This window comes from Megascapheus bottae, chromosome 10 (assembly GCF_031878675.1).
Source record: "Megascapheus bottae isolate mThoBot1 chromosome 10, mThoBot2.hap1, whole genome shotgun sequence".
Lineage (NCBI taxonomy): Eukaryota > Metazoa > Chordata > Mammalia > Rodentia > Geomyidae > Megascapheus > Megascapheus bottae.
This window is the reverse complement of record NC_143518.1, coordinates 7,711,576-7,721,619: the sequence shown is the minus strand read 5'-3', so window position 1 is coordinate 7,721,619 and position 10,044 is coordinate 7,711,576. Positions and strand designations below refer to the sequence as shown.

Sequence of the window (10,044 nt, the reverse complement as noted above, 5' to 3'; positions counted from 1 at the left end):
CTGAGTGTCCCTTCCTACATCACTTGTAGTAAGGCCAACAAATAATGTCCAGAGGTAGACATTGAAACAATAGACATTTTTAATATATTTTTTATTGTAATTAATAGAAGGGTTACATTATAGTCACCAGATAGAAGGTGCATTACTTCACAAACATTGATACCCTTTCTCATGTCTTGGTCCCCATTTCCCTCCCCCCACCTCCACCCCTCATCTTGTTTTCCCCTATCCGATTTCAAATGACCAAATATGCATATATACAATATATCAGATAACAAGATGAAATACTGTAACAATATGAGATAGCCAAGGGACAGCAAAAGAGATGAGAGATAACATAGTACATTAAAGACAACAATCACTCATTATATGGCTTTTGTTTCTATATTCTGGAGGTCCTTTCATTTAGCATCATACTATATGGCCTTATGTATCAAGGTTTTGCTCTATTGTAAATCTCTGCTAGGAGAGCCCAAGGTTTCTACTGATTATGACAAATGAGGGAAACCATTGAGCCTATGTTCCTTTGAGTCTGGCTTACTTCACTTAATTAATATGAGTTTTCTAAGTCTTTCCATTTCCTTACAAATGGGATGAAGTCGTTCTTTCTGACAGCAGCATAGAATTCCATTGTGTATAAATATCACAACTTGTTGATCCACTCATGAACTGAGGGGCATCAGGGTTAGTTCCATATCTTTGCTATGGTAAATAGTGCTGCAATGAACATCAGTTGTGCTAGTGGATTTAGTATATCCTTGTTTCTGGGACTGCAGAAATAATTGTCCCAAAGTATCTTCAGGGGGAATGGTCTAAGAGAAAAAGCAAATGAAGGATGATAGATTTAATATAAGGCTACAGTACATGGCTCATGCATGTACAGGCAGAACGTCTAGAGGTAGAAGTAGATAATTGTTTTGCCATTGGAATAACCTGAAAATAAAATACCGGAAACTTAATTTTTTCTTTTGCAATTCCTGAGGCTTGAAATCAGGTTCTGAGCACAGTCCTTGGGTTTTGTCTAGGCCACAGCACCACGTCCGGCTTTTTCTATGTATGTGGTACAGAGGAATCAAACCTGGGTCTTTGTGTACCAGGCAAGCTCTCTACCACTAAGCCAAACTCCCAGCTCCAGTTTCTGGAAACTTAGTATTTTTGTAAAAATGAATAGAGTATCTTTCTGTCGGGGTTTTTAGTCCTTCGCGCCCCCCTCCCCGCCCCCCACCGGCAGGAAGGATAGAGAGAACAAGAGGAGGCCGAGAAAGGTTAGGGCCTCCTGGTTGCCTTCACCCAGCCCTCCCTCGCAGGAGGACAAACAGACGCGCCAGGGAGATCCATCACGGCCGAAACTCGTTTATTGAGGAGGCACATTTGGCTAAATAGATCGCAGGAGCCAGTCAGCAAAAGGTGGGCAGGGCAGGTAGGATGCACGCGCTGTCAAGAGAGGGCCGGAGTGTATGGGCCAATCCCAGAGGTAGACATCACAAACCACAGCCCAGCCTTCCAACCGGGACAGGTTGGGCCCAAAACCAGGAAGGGAGCACTGGACCACGAGGTAGGCCTTTTACAGCATTTCATTTCCTTGATGTGATGTGCCCCACATCTTTCCTTTTAAAAGAGTAGAACAGGGAAATCTCCTCACTGGAGAAAAGTTTTGATTATTCCCCCCCCCCCTCTTCTGTTGATTGTGGGGCTTGAACTCAGTGTTTGGGCACTGTCCCCCAACTTTTCTGCTCCAGGTTAGCCCTCTACTCTTTGAGCACCACTTAGGGTTCTCTGGTGGTTAATTGTAGATAAAAGTCTCACAAACTTTTCTGCCCTGGCTGGCTTTGAACCGCAATCCTCAGATATCAATTTCTTGAGTAGCTAGGACTAACAGGCATGAGCCACTGGGGACTGGCTAGTGCCTGGATATTTTAAATGCTACCTTACAACCTATTTTCTGTTAGGAAAGAAAAAAAGCCAGTATATTTCTTCCCAAGTATTGAAAGGAAGCAGCCTTAATATTATCAAATCAAAATTGCAATTCTTTCTTTTAAAATTTAGTTTTGATAAGAAAAATTTAAAGTTAAGCTATGCTGAGAAGATATGGCAGTAAAAGTCTACTTGAACCTCAATCAATACAGGTGTTCAAAAATTACTGGTTGCTAAGATGTTAGATGTTACTGTAAAAATGTTATGAAGCATAAACAAAATGTTGATTTCCCCCCTCCCCCAAAGAATATAGATATCCCTGGCATTAAAATGTGACCTTAAGATGGGTCCATAAATAGTTTTAAAACAAAAGATGTTTAATTTACTTATCCAGGCCAGTGAAAGCATGTCCTAGAAATAAAATGTTAATTCATTAAACCTCTTCCACTCCTAGGACAAGAATTTTCCCTACTTGTGCTGGCCCGGATCAAAAATACAAATATACTGACACCTAAGTACTATATGGTTGAATATCTTATTTTGGTGTCAAATATACTGAAGAATTAACTAAACTAAATTAACTGTGTCTCCATACCACTCTCCTTAGCCAAGGACAATGTCCAGATATGTGCTGTGCATGCGCTGAAATTTGAGTTTTTAAAGCTTTTGCCATTAGAGTAACTTGGAGGAGAAAGTCCTTGATGTGATGGGCACACTCAGAATCTTCACACACCAAGAAGTTTATACATATGGGGTTAGAAACTTTCCCTTATTCTAATTTTATTTTATTTCATTTTATTTTTGTGTGTGCTAGTACTGGAGCTTGGACTTAGATCCTAAGCTCTGTCCCTTAGCCTTTTCACTCAAGGCTGACACTTTAGTACTTGAGTCAATGCTCCACTTGTTGTGTGTGTGGTTTATTAGAGATAATAGCTTTATAGACTTTCCTGCTCAGGGCTGGCTTTGAACTGTAATGGCTTCACACCACAGTCCTCAGATCTCAGCCTCTTGAGTAGCTGGGATTATGGATGCAGGCCATTAGTGCACAGTTACTAGTGCCCATTAAAGTTATAAAACAAGTTAATAGCCTCAGAGTAGAAACTCTTTTCTGTTGTTTTCCAGTCTAGATTTATTTATCAATCATTCTTTTGATTTCAGAGAGAAATGAAACATGGTTCTGCTCACACTGGAAGTAAAAATGGGGACAGTGGCATACCTATCAGTGTTCTTTCCCTTCTCCACAAGCTATTGACTTACCAATCACCAGCTTTACTCTCATGGAACTTCGATTTTAACTCTCTCTATTGACCATTTAATTAAGAAAAATACGTTATGATAGGGCTTACCTCCTCCCCAAGCCTATTTTTAGGCTAGTTTCTATCTCTCTTCCTGAGAAAGCTCCTTAAAAAGAAGTACTTTTGGCTGGGCATCAGTGGCTGACACCTGTGATCCTAGCTATTCAGGAGACCGAGATCCAGCACAATCAGGAAACTACTCTTATCTCCAATTAACCACCAAAAAGCCAGAAGTGTAATGGTGGCAAAGTGGTAGAGAGCTAGCCTTGAGCAAAAAAGTTCAATCTCTAAGACCAAAAAAGGAAAAAGCAAAAAAGAATACTTTTATTAAGTTTCTAAAAGACTTCCCCACATAGAGATGGGTTTTTTTCCTACCTCTCCCTCAGTTGCTTTGTGTGTTTTGATGCCCCAGGGATTGTCAGGTGTGATCTGTTATTGTGTAGATCCCTACAACATAGTGAAACATACATTTGTTTTGTCCCTTTTTTTTTGACAACTCTTAAAATCCTTAGAATCTCCCAGGTGACAATGTCTTTTTGAAAACTAATGATTGCCTGAACCTCCAGTTCACTTCAGGATGGACATGGACGCTGGAAAGATCACTGCAGGGGGGGGCGGGGAGAGGAGTCTCCTACCCACTGATAGCCTGGCCACCAGTGACAAATTACATAATCAAGCCTATGCCTCCTATGTACTGTCTCTCAAAACTCCAAAGGAATGGCATTTGGGTGCTTCCAGATAGCCACACACATGGAGATTCTTGGAAAGTGGTGCCAATAAAAGGATGAGAAAGTCCCATTTCCTTCTCTATACCTCACCCTGTACATCTTTCCATTATCAGTGCCCATTATCAGTGTTCTTTGAGCCACTGGAGTCTCATTTATAGTGACTGGTTAGGAGCACAGGTAAAGCCAACTGGGGATCAATGGAGAGGCAGTTCCATCAGCTTGCAAGAGTTGTTCTGGCTCCAGGCAAAGAATGTCAGAACTGCACTCAACAGAATGAATGAATGACACTCCTCTGGTGTGCATCGCTTCAGAACCTGCTGCTTGCTGAATATATGGGAAAAATTCCAGAGATGATCTCTATTGAGAAGAGCAGAGACACTGAGTTTGGATTTTTGGTTCACTCACTTTCCTGACCCTGAAAGACTGGACACACAGAGGCTTTTTCCTTTAGGACACTTCCCTTGGTCAGTTGGGCTGGCTCTGCATCTCCTTCTTGGCTACCTCCTTCCCTCTTTGAGGGGAGCCTTGACCTCAGCTGAGCTCATCATCCATCACCATGCTCATCCTCACTGGCTTCTTTAATTCCAACCCCCCTGAATGTTTTAAGTACAAAGAGATTCCCAAATATAGACTCTATAGAACTGATATTGCTTTGTACAGAGTTTCCAAAGAGATCTTAAACTCTGTATATTCAGATGGATACTTAGTGTCTGCATCCATCTATGGCCTCAATTTGACACCTGTACTGCCTTTACTCCACAGTTTTTGTCAAAGTTTTGGATCCCCTCCAGTAACTTGGAGGAAGAATATATAAGATACTTAAACTGCAGAATCATATCATCTATAAAAAGTGGTAGTTTTTGAGCCCATTATGCTTTTGTTTTGTCTTATTGCTCTTGCTAGGAATTGTAATGCTATATTGAAGGGGAGAAGAGAATGTAGACAATCTTCTCTCATTTCACATTTTAGAGGAAATAGTCTTAGATTTTCACCATTATGTATAATGCTGGCTATAGGTTTGTCCTGTACAACCTTTATTATACTGAGGAATATTCCTTAGATTCCTACCTTCTCCAGAGCTTTTATCTTGTTAAAAGCTTTTTCTGCATCAATTGAGATAATTATGTGGTTCTTGTCCTTGTTTCTGTTGGTGTGTTGTGTTACATTTATTGACTTACCTGTATGAAACCAGCTTTTTGTCCCTGGAGTGAATCCTCTTTGATCATAGTGCATAATTTTTTGGTTAGTTGTTGAATTTGATTAGCTAGAATTCTTTTCATATATTTTTTAATTGTAATTAATAGAAAGGTTACATTATATTCACCAGATAGAAGGTGCATTACTTCACATACTTTGATACCCTTTCTCATGTCGTGGTCCCCATTTCCCTCCCCCCCACCCTTGATGCTCATGTTGTTTTCCCCCTTTCCCTATCCAATCCCAAATAACCAATCAAGCATATATACAATACATCAGATAACAAGGTGAAATACTCTAACAATATGAGATATCCAAGGGACAGCAAAAGAGATGAGAGATAACATATTACATTAAGGACAATAATCACTCATTATATAGCTTTTGTTTCTATATCCTGGAGGTCCTTTCATTTAGCATCATACTATATGGCCTCATGTATCTAGGTTTTGTTCTATTGTAAATCTCTGGATCAGAATTTTATTGAGAAGTTTTTCATTGATGGGTCTCTACTTCTCTTTATCTATGAGTCCCTATCTGGTTTTGAGATGATGTTTATGCTGGCTACACAGAATCAGTTTGGTAGTTATCTTTCCCTTTTGATTTCATTGAAGAGATTGAGAGTATTAGTTATAGTGAGTTCTCTTTTGAAGGCCTTATAGAATTCAGCTGTAAATCAATGAGTCTTGGATGAAAGATCTTTTATTGTCATTTCAAATTCATTACTTGCTACAGGTATATTTAAGTGATTTAAATCTTCTTGGTTCAGTTTGGGTATATTGATATTTGCAAGGAATGCTTCCATTTCTCCCAGATTCTCCAATTTTTTGACATAAAGGTTTGTAAAATATTCCCTTATAATATTCTGAATTTTGCTTGCTTGTATTGTGATGTTCCCATTTTTTTCCACTTTTTTAACCCATATCTCCCCATTGACAATACAGGCAAGGCACAGGGCCTGAGCTGAGGTGCATATGAAGTAGATTTACTTTGCCTCCTCTTTCTATACAGTCAGTGTAAGAATGTAGCCTGTGTTCCCATTTTATCTCTAATTTTATTTATTTGAGTGTGTTCTATTCTTAGTAAGAGTTGGTAAGAGTCTGCCAATTTTGTTAATTATTTTCAAAGAACCAACCCTTTCTTTTATTGATTCTTTGTGTAGATGTGTGTGTGTGTGTGTGTGTGTGTGTGTGTGTGTGTGTGTGTGTGTGTGTGTGTCTCGGTTGTGGGGCTTGGACCCTGGGGCTGGACGCTATCTCTGAGTTCTTCAGCTCAAGGCTACTGCCCTACCCCCTAAGCCACCATGCCACTTCTGCTTTTCTAGTGGTTAATTAGAGATAAGAATGTCCCGGTCTTTAGTTCCTGGGCTGGCTTTGAACCAAGATCCTCAGACCTCAGAGTCCTGATTAGCTATGATTTCAGGTGTGGGCCACCCCACCCAGCTGTGTAGATTTTTTTTTAGACTCTAATTTGTTTATTTCTGATTTATTTGTTATTCTTTCTTTCCATCTACTTGTTTGGGGGTTGGCGTGTTCCTGTTTTTCATGGACCTGGAGGTACATCACTAGAGTGATGATTTGAGATTTCTCCAATTTGTTGATATAGGTACTCACATCCATAGTTTTTCATTAGAGTAATGTCTTTTCTGTATCCCAGAGGAGCTGGTATTTTGTGGGTTGATTTTGATTAAATTCTATAATCTCACTTCTAATCTCAATGACTCAGTGAACATTCAGCAATATATTGTTTAGTATCCATGAGTTAGAAAAATTTCTAGGATGGCTTTTGTTGTTAGGTCTAATTTTATTTCATTGTGGTCTGACAGGACACGGTGAATAATTTCAATCTTTTTGAATCTATACATATTTGCTTTGTGGCCTATGCTATGATCTATTTCTGAGAAGAATGTATATTCCATGCTGCTGAGTGACATATTCTGTTAAGTTTAGCTGGTCAAATCAATCATTTAGGCCTGAGGTTTCTTTGCTGAGATTTTGCCTGGATGTTCTATCCAGAGGTGACAACGATATATTGAAGTGGCCAGCAATCAATGTGTTTGAATGTATGTCTGTTTTTAGGTCAAGTAACATTTGTTTTGGTGTAGTAGGGTGCTTCAGCATTAGGTATATGGATAATAAGAATTGTTACATTCTACTGTGCCCTTCTTTGTCTTTTCTTATTAATTTTAATTTGAGTCTATTTTATCTCATATTAATGTTGCTATGCTGGCCTGTTTATGGGAGCCATTTGTTTTTTTTTAATTTATATTTTTTTATTGTAATTAATAAAAGGGTTACATGATATTTGCCAGATAGAAGGTGCATTAATTCACATACATTGATACCCTTTCACATGTCTTGGTACCCATCACCCTCCCCCCCACCCACCACCCACCCCTGTCTTGGTTTTCCCCCTTCCCTATCAAATTTCAAATAACCAAATACAAATAAATTCAATATATCAGATAACAAAGTGAGACACTGTAACAATATGAGATACCCAGGAGACAGCAAAGGAGATGAAAGATAACATAGTACATTAAGGACAACAATCATTCATTATATGGCTTTTGTTTCAATATTCTGGAGGTCCTTTCAATTAGCTTCATACTATATGGCCTTATATATCAAGGTTTTGCTCTATTGCAGATCTCTGCTAGTAGAGCCCAAGGTTTCTACTGGTTATGACCAATGAGGGAAACCATTGAGCCTAAGTTCCTTTGAGTCTGGCTTACTTCACTTAATATGATTTTTTCTAAGTCTTTCCATTTCCTAACAAATGGGTCGATGTCATTTTTTCTGACAGCAGCATAGAATTCCATTGTGTACAAATACCACGACTTGTTGATCCACTCATCAACTGAGGGACATTTAGGTTGGTTCCATATCTTTGCTATGGTGAATAATGCTGCAATGAACATTGTTGTGCTAGTGGATTTAGTATGCCCTAGATTTTGGATGGTTGGGTAAATGCCAAGTAGTGGAATTGCTGGGTCATAGGGGAGTTCTATGTTTAGCTTTTTGAGGCACTACCATACTGCTTTCCATAGTGGTTGAATGAGTTTGCACTCCCACCAACAGTGTAGTAGTGATCCCTCCTAGTCACACCCCTCCAGCATCTGTTATTATTCGTTTTCCTGATCCTGGCCATTCTAATTGGAGTGAGGTGGAATCTTAGAGTTGTTTTGATTTGCATTTCTTTTATGACCAGAGATGTTGAGCATTTCTTCATGTGTCTATAGGCCATTTTTGTTTCTTCTTCAGAGAAGACTCTCTTTAAGTCTTTGGCCCATTTTTTAATGGGATGGTTGTTACTTTTAGTTTTGGAGTGATTCAATTTTTTGAGTTGTTGATATATTTTAGATATGAGGCCTTTGTCTGTTGTTTGGTTGGTGAAGATCTTCTCCCACTCTGTAGGCTTCCTATTTAATTTACTAGCTATGTCCTTTGCCATACAAAAGCTCTGCAGTTTAATGCAGTCCCACTTATCCAGGCTTTCTTTGATTTGTTGTGATTCTTGGTCCTTATTAAGAAAGTTTCGACCTGTGCTAAGGAGGCCTAGTGTATCTCCTATTCCTTCTTGTAAAGTTTTTAGTGTGTCAGCTTTTACCTCCAGGTCTTTGATCCATTTGGAGTTAATTCTAGTGCAGGGTGACAAAGAAGGATCCAACTTTAGTTTTCTGCAGGTGCTTAACCAGTTCTGCCAGCACAACTTGTTGAAGAGGCTGTCTTTCTTTCATTCTATTTTTTTGGCTGCCTTGTCAAAGATTAGGTGGCCATAGGTCTGTAGTTTAATATATGGGTCCTCAGTTCTATTCCATTGGTCTTCAGGCCTGTTCTTGTGCCAGTACCAAGATATTTTGGTCACTATAGCTCTGTAATAGAGTCTAAAGTTTGGAATTGAAATTCCTCCGGTGCTGTTCTTTCTGCTAAGAAGTGTTTTTGCTATACGGGGTCTTTTATTATTCCATATGAAATTTTGAATTGCCTCTTCTATTTATTTAAAGAATGCCATTGGAATATTGATGGGCATTGCGTTGAATTTGTGGATAGCCCTTGGCAAGATTGTCATTTTCACAATGTTGATTCTTCAAATCCAGGAGCATGGGAGGTTTTTGCATTTCCTTTGTTCTGCTTTAATTTCCTTTTTTAGGGTTTTAAATTTTTCATCAAAAAGGTCCTTTACATTCTTAGTTAAGCTAATTCCTAGGTACTTTATTTTCTTTGAGGCTATTGCAAAAGGAGTTGCTTTCCTAATTATTGCCTCGTTCCTCTCACTATTGGCATAAAGGAAGGCAGTTGTATCGGAGCCATTTGTTTGAAAGAATTTATTCTAGCTTTCTACTTTATTTATTTTTTGGTCAGCAGGTTGTATCTGTTTCTTACAGGCAGATGGATGCTTTTTTTTTTTTTTTAATGGGCCTTGCTGCTTGAATTCTGGGCCTGGGAACTGTCCCTAAGCTCTTCAGCTCAAGGCTACTTCCCTACCCCCTGAGCCACAGCCCCACTTCCCATTTTTTAGAGATTAATTGGAGATAAGAGTCTAAAATTCTTTAGTGCCTGTGCTGGCTTTGAACATAGATCATCAGATCTCCGCCTCCTGTGTAGCTAGGATTATGGTATGAGCCACCATTTCTAACTGCTTTTGTTTTTTGAAATAACTAGCCAATCTATGTCCTTTAATTGGAAAGTTAAGTCCATTGGTATGGAGAGTTAAGACTGGGGAGTGTCTGGTAACTCCTGCCATGTTATCCATCTTCTTAGGGGCTATGTCAATTCCTACTATGTTTATATGGTTCTCTGGTAGGGAGCATCAAGAAGATGGGGGCAAGAGTATAGCCTAGTGATAGAATGCTTGCTTAGCGTGCACAGGTGCTGAGTTCAATTCCTCAGTACCACATACACAGAAAA

The 10,044-nt window shown here is 39.2% G+C and overlaps 1 pseudogene; it reads right to left on the bottom strand.

Moving 5' to 3' along the window:
* Positions 1-6,053: 6,053 nt before the first annotated feature.
* LOC150057388 (small nucleolar RNA SNORA51) lies at positions 6,054-6,172 on the bottom strand (annotated as a pseudogene).
* Between the last annotated feature and the right edge of the window lie 3,872 nt (positions 6,173-10,044).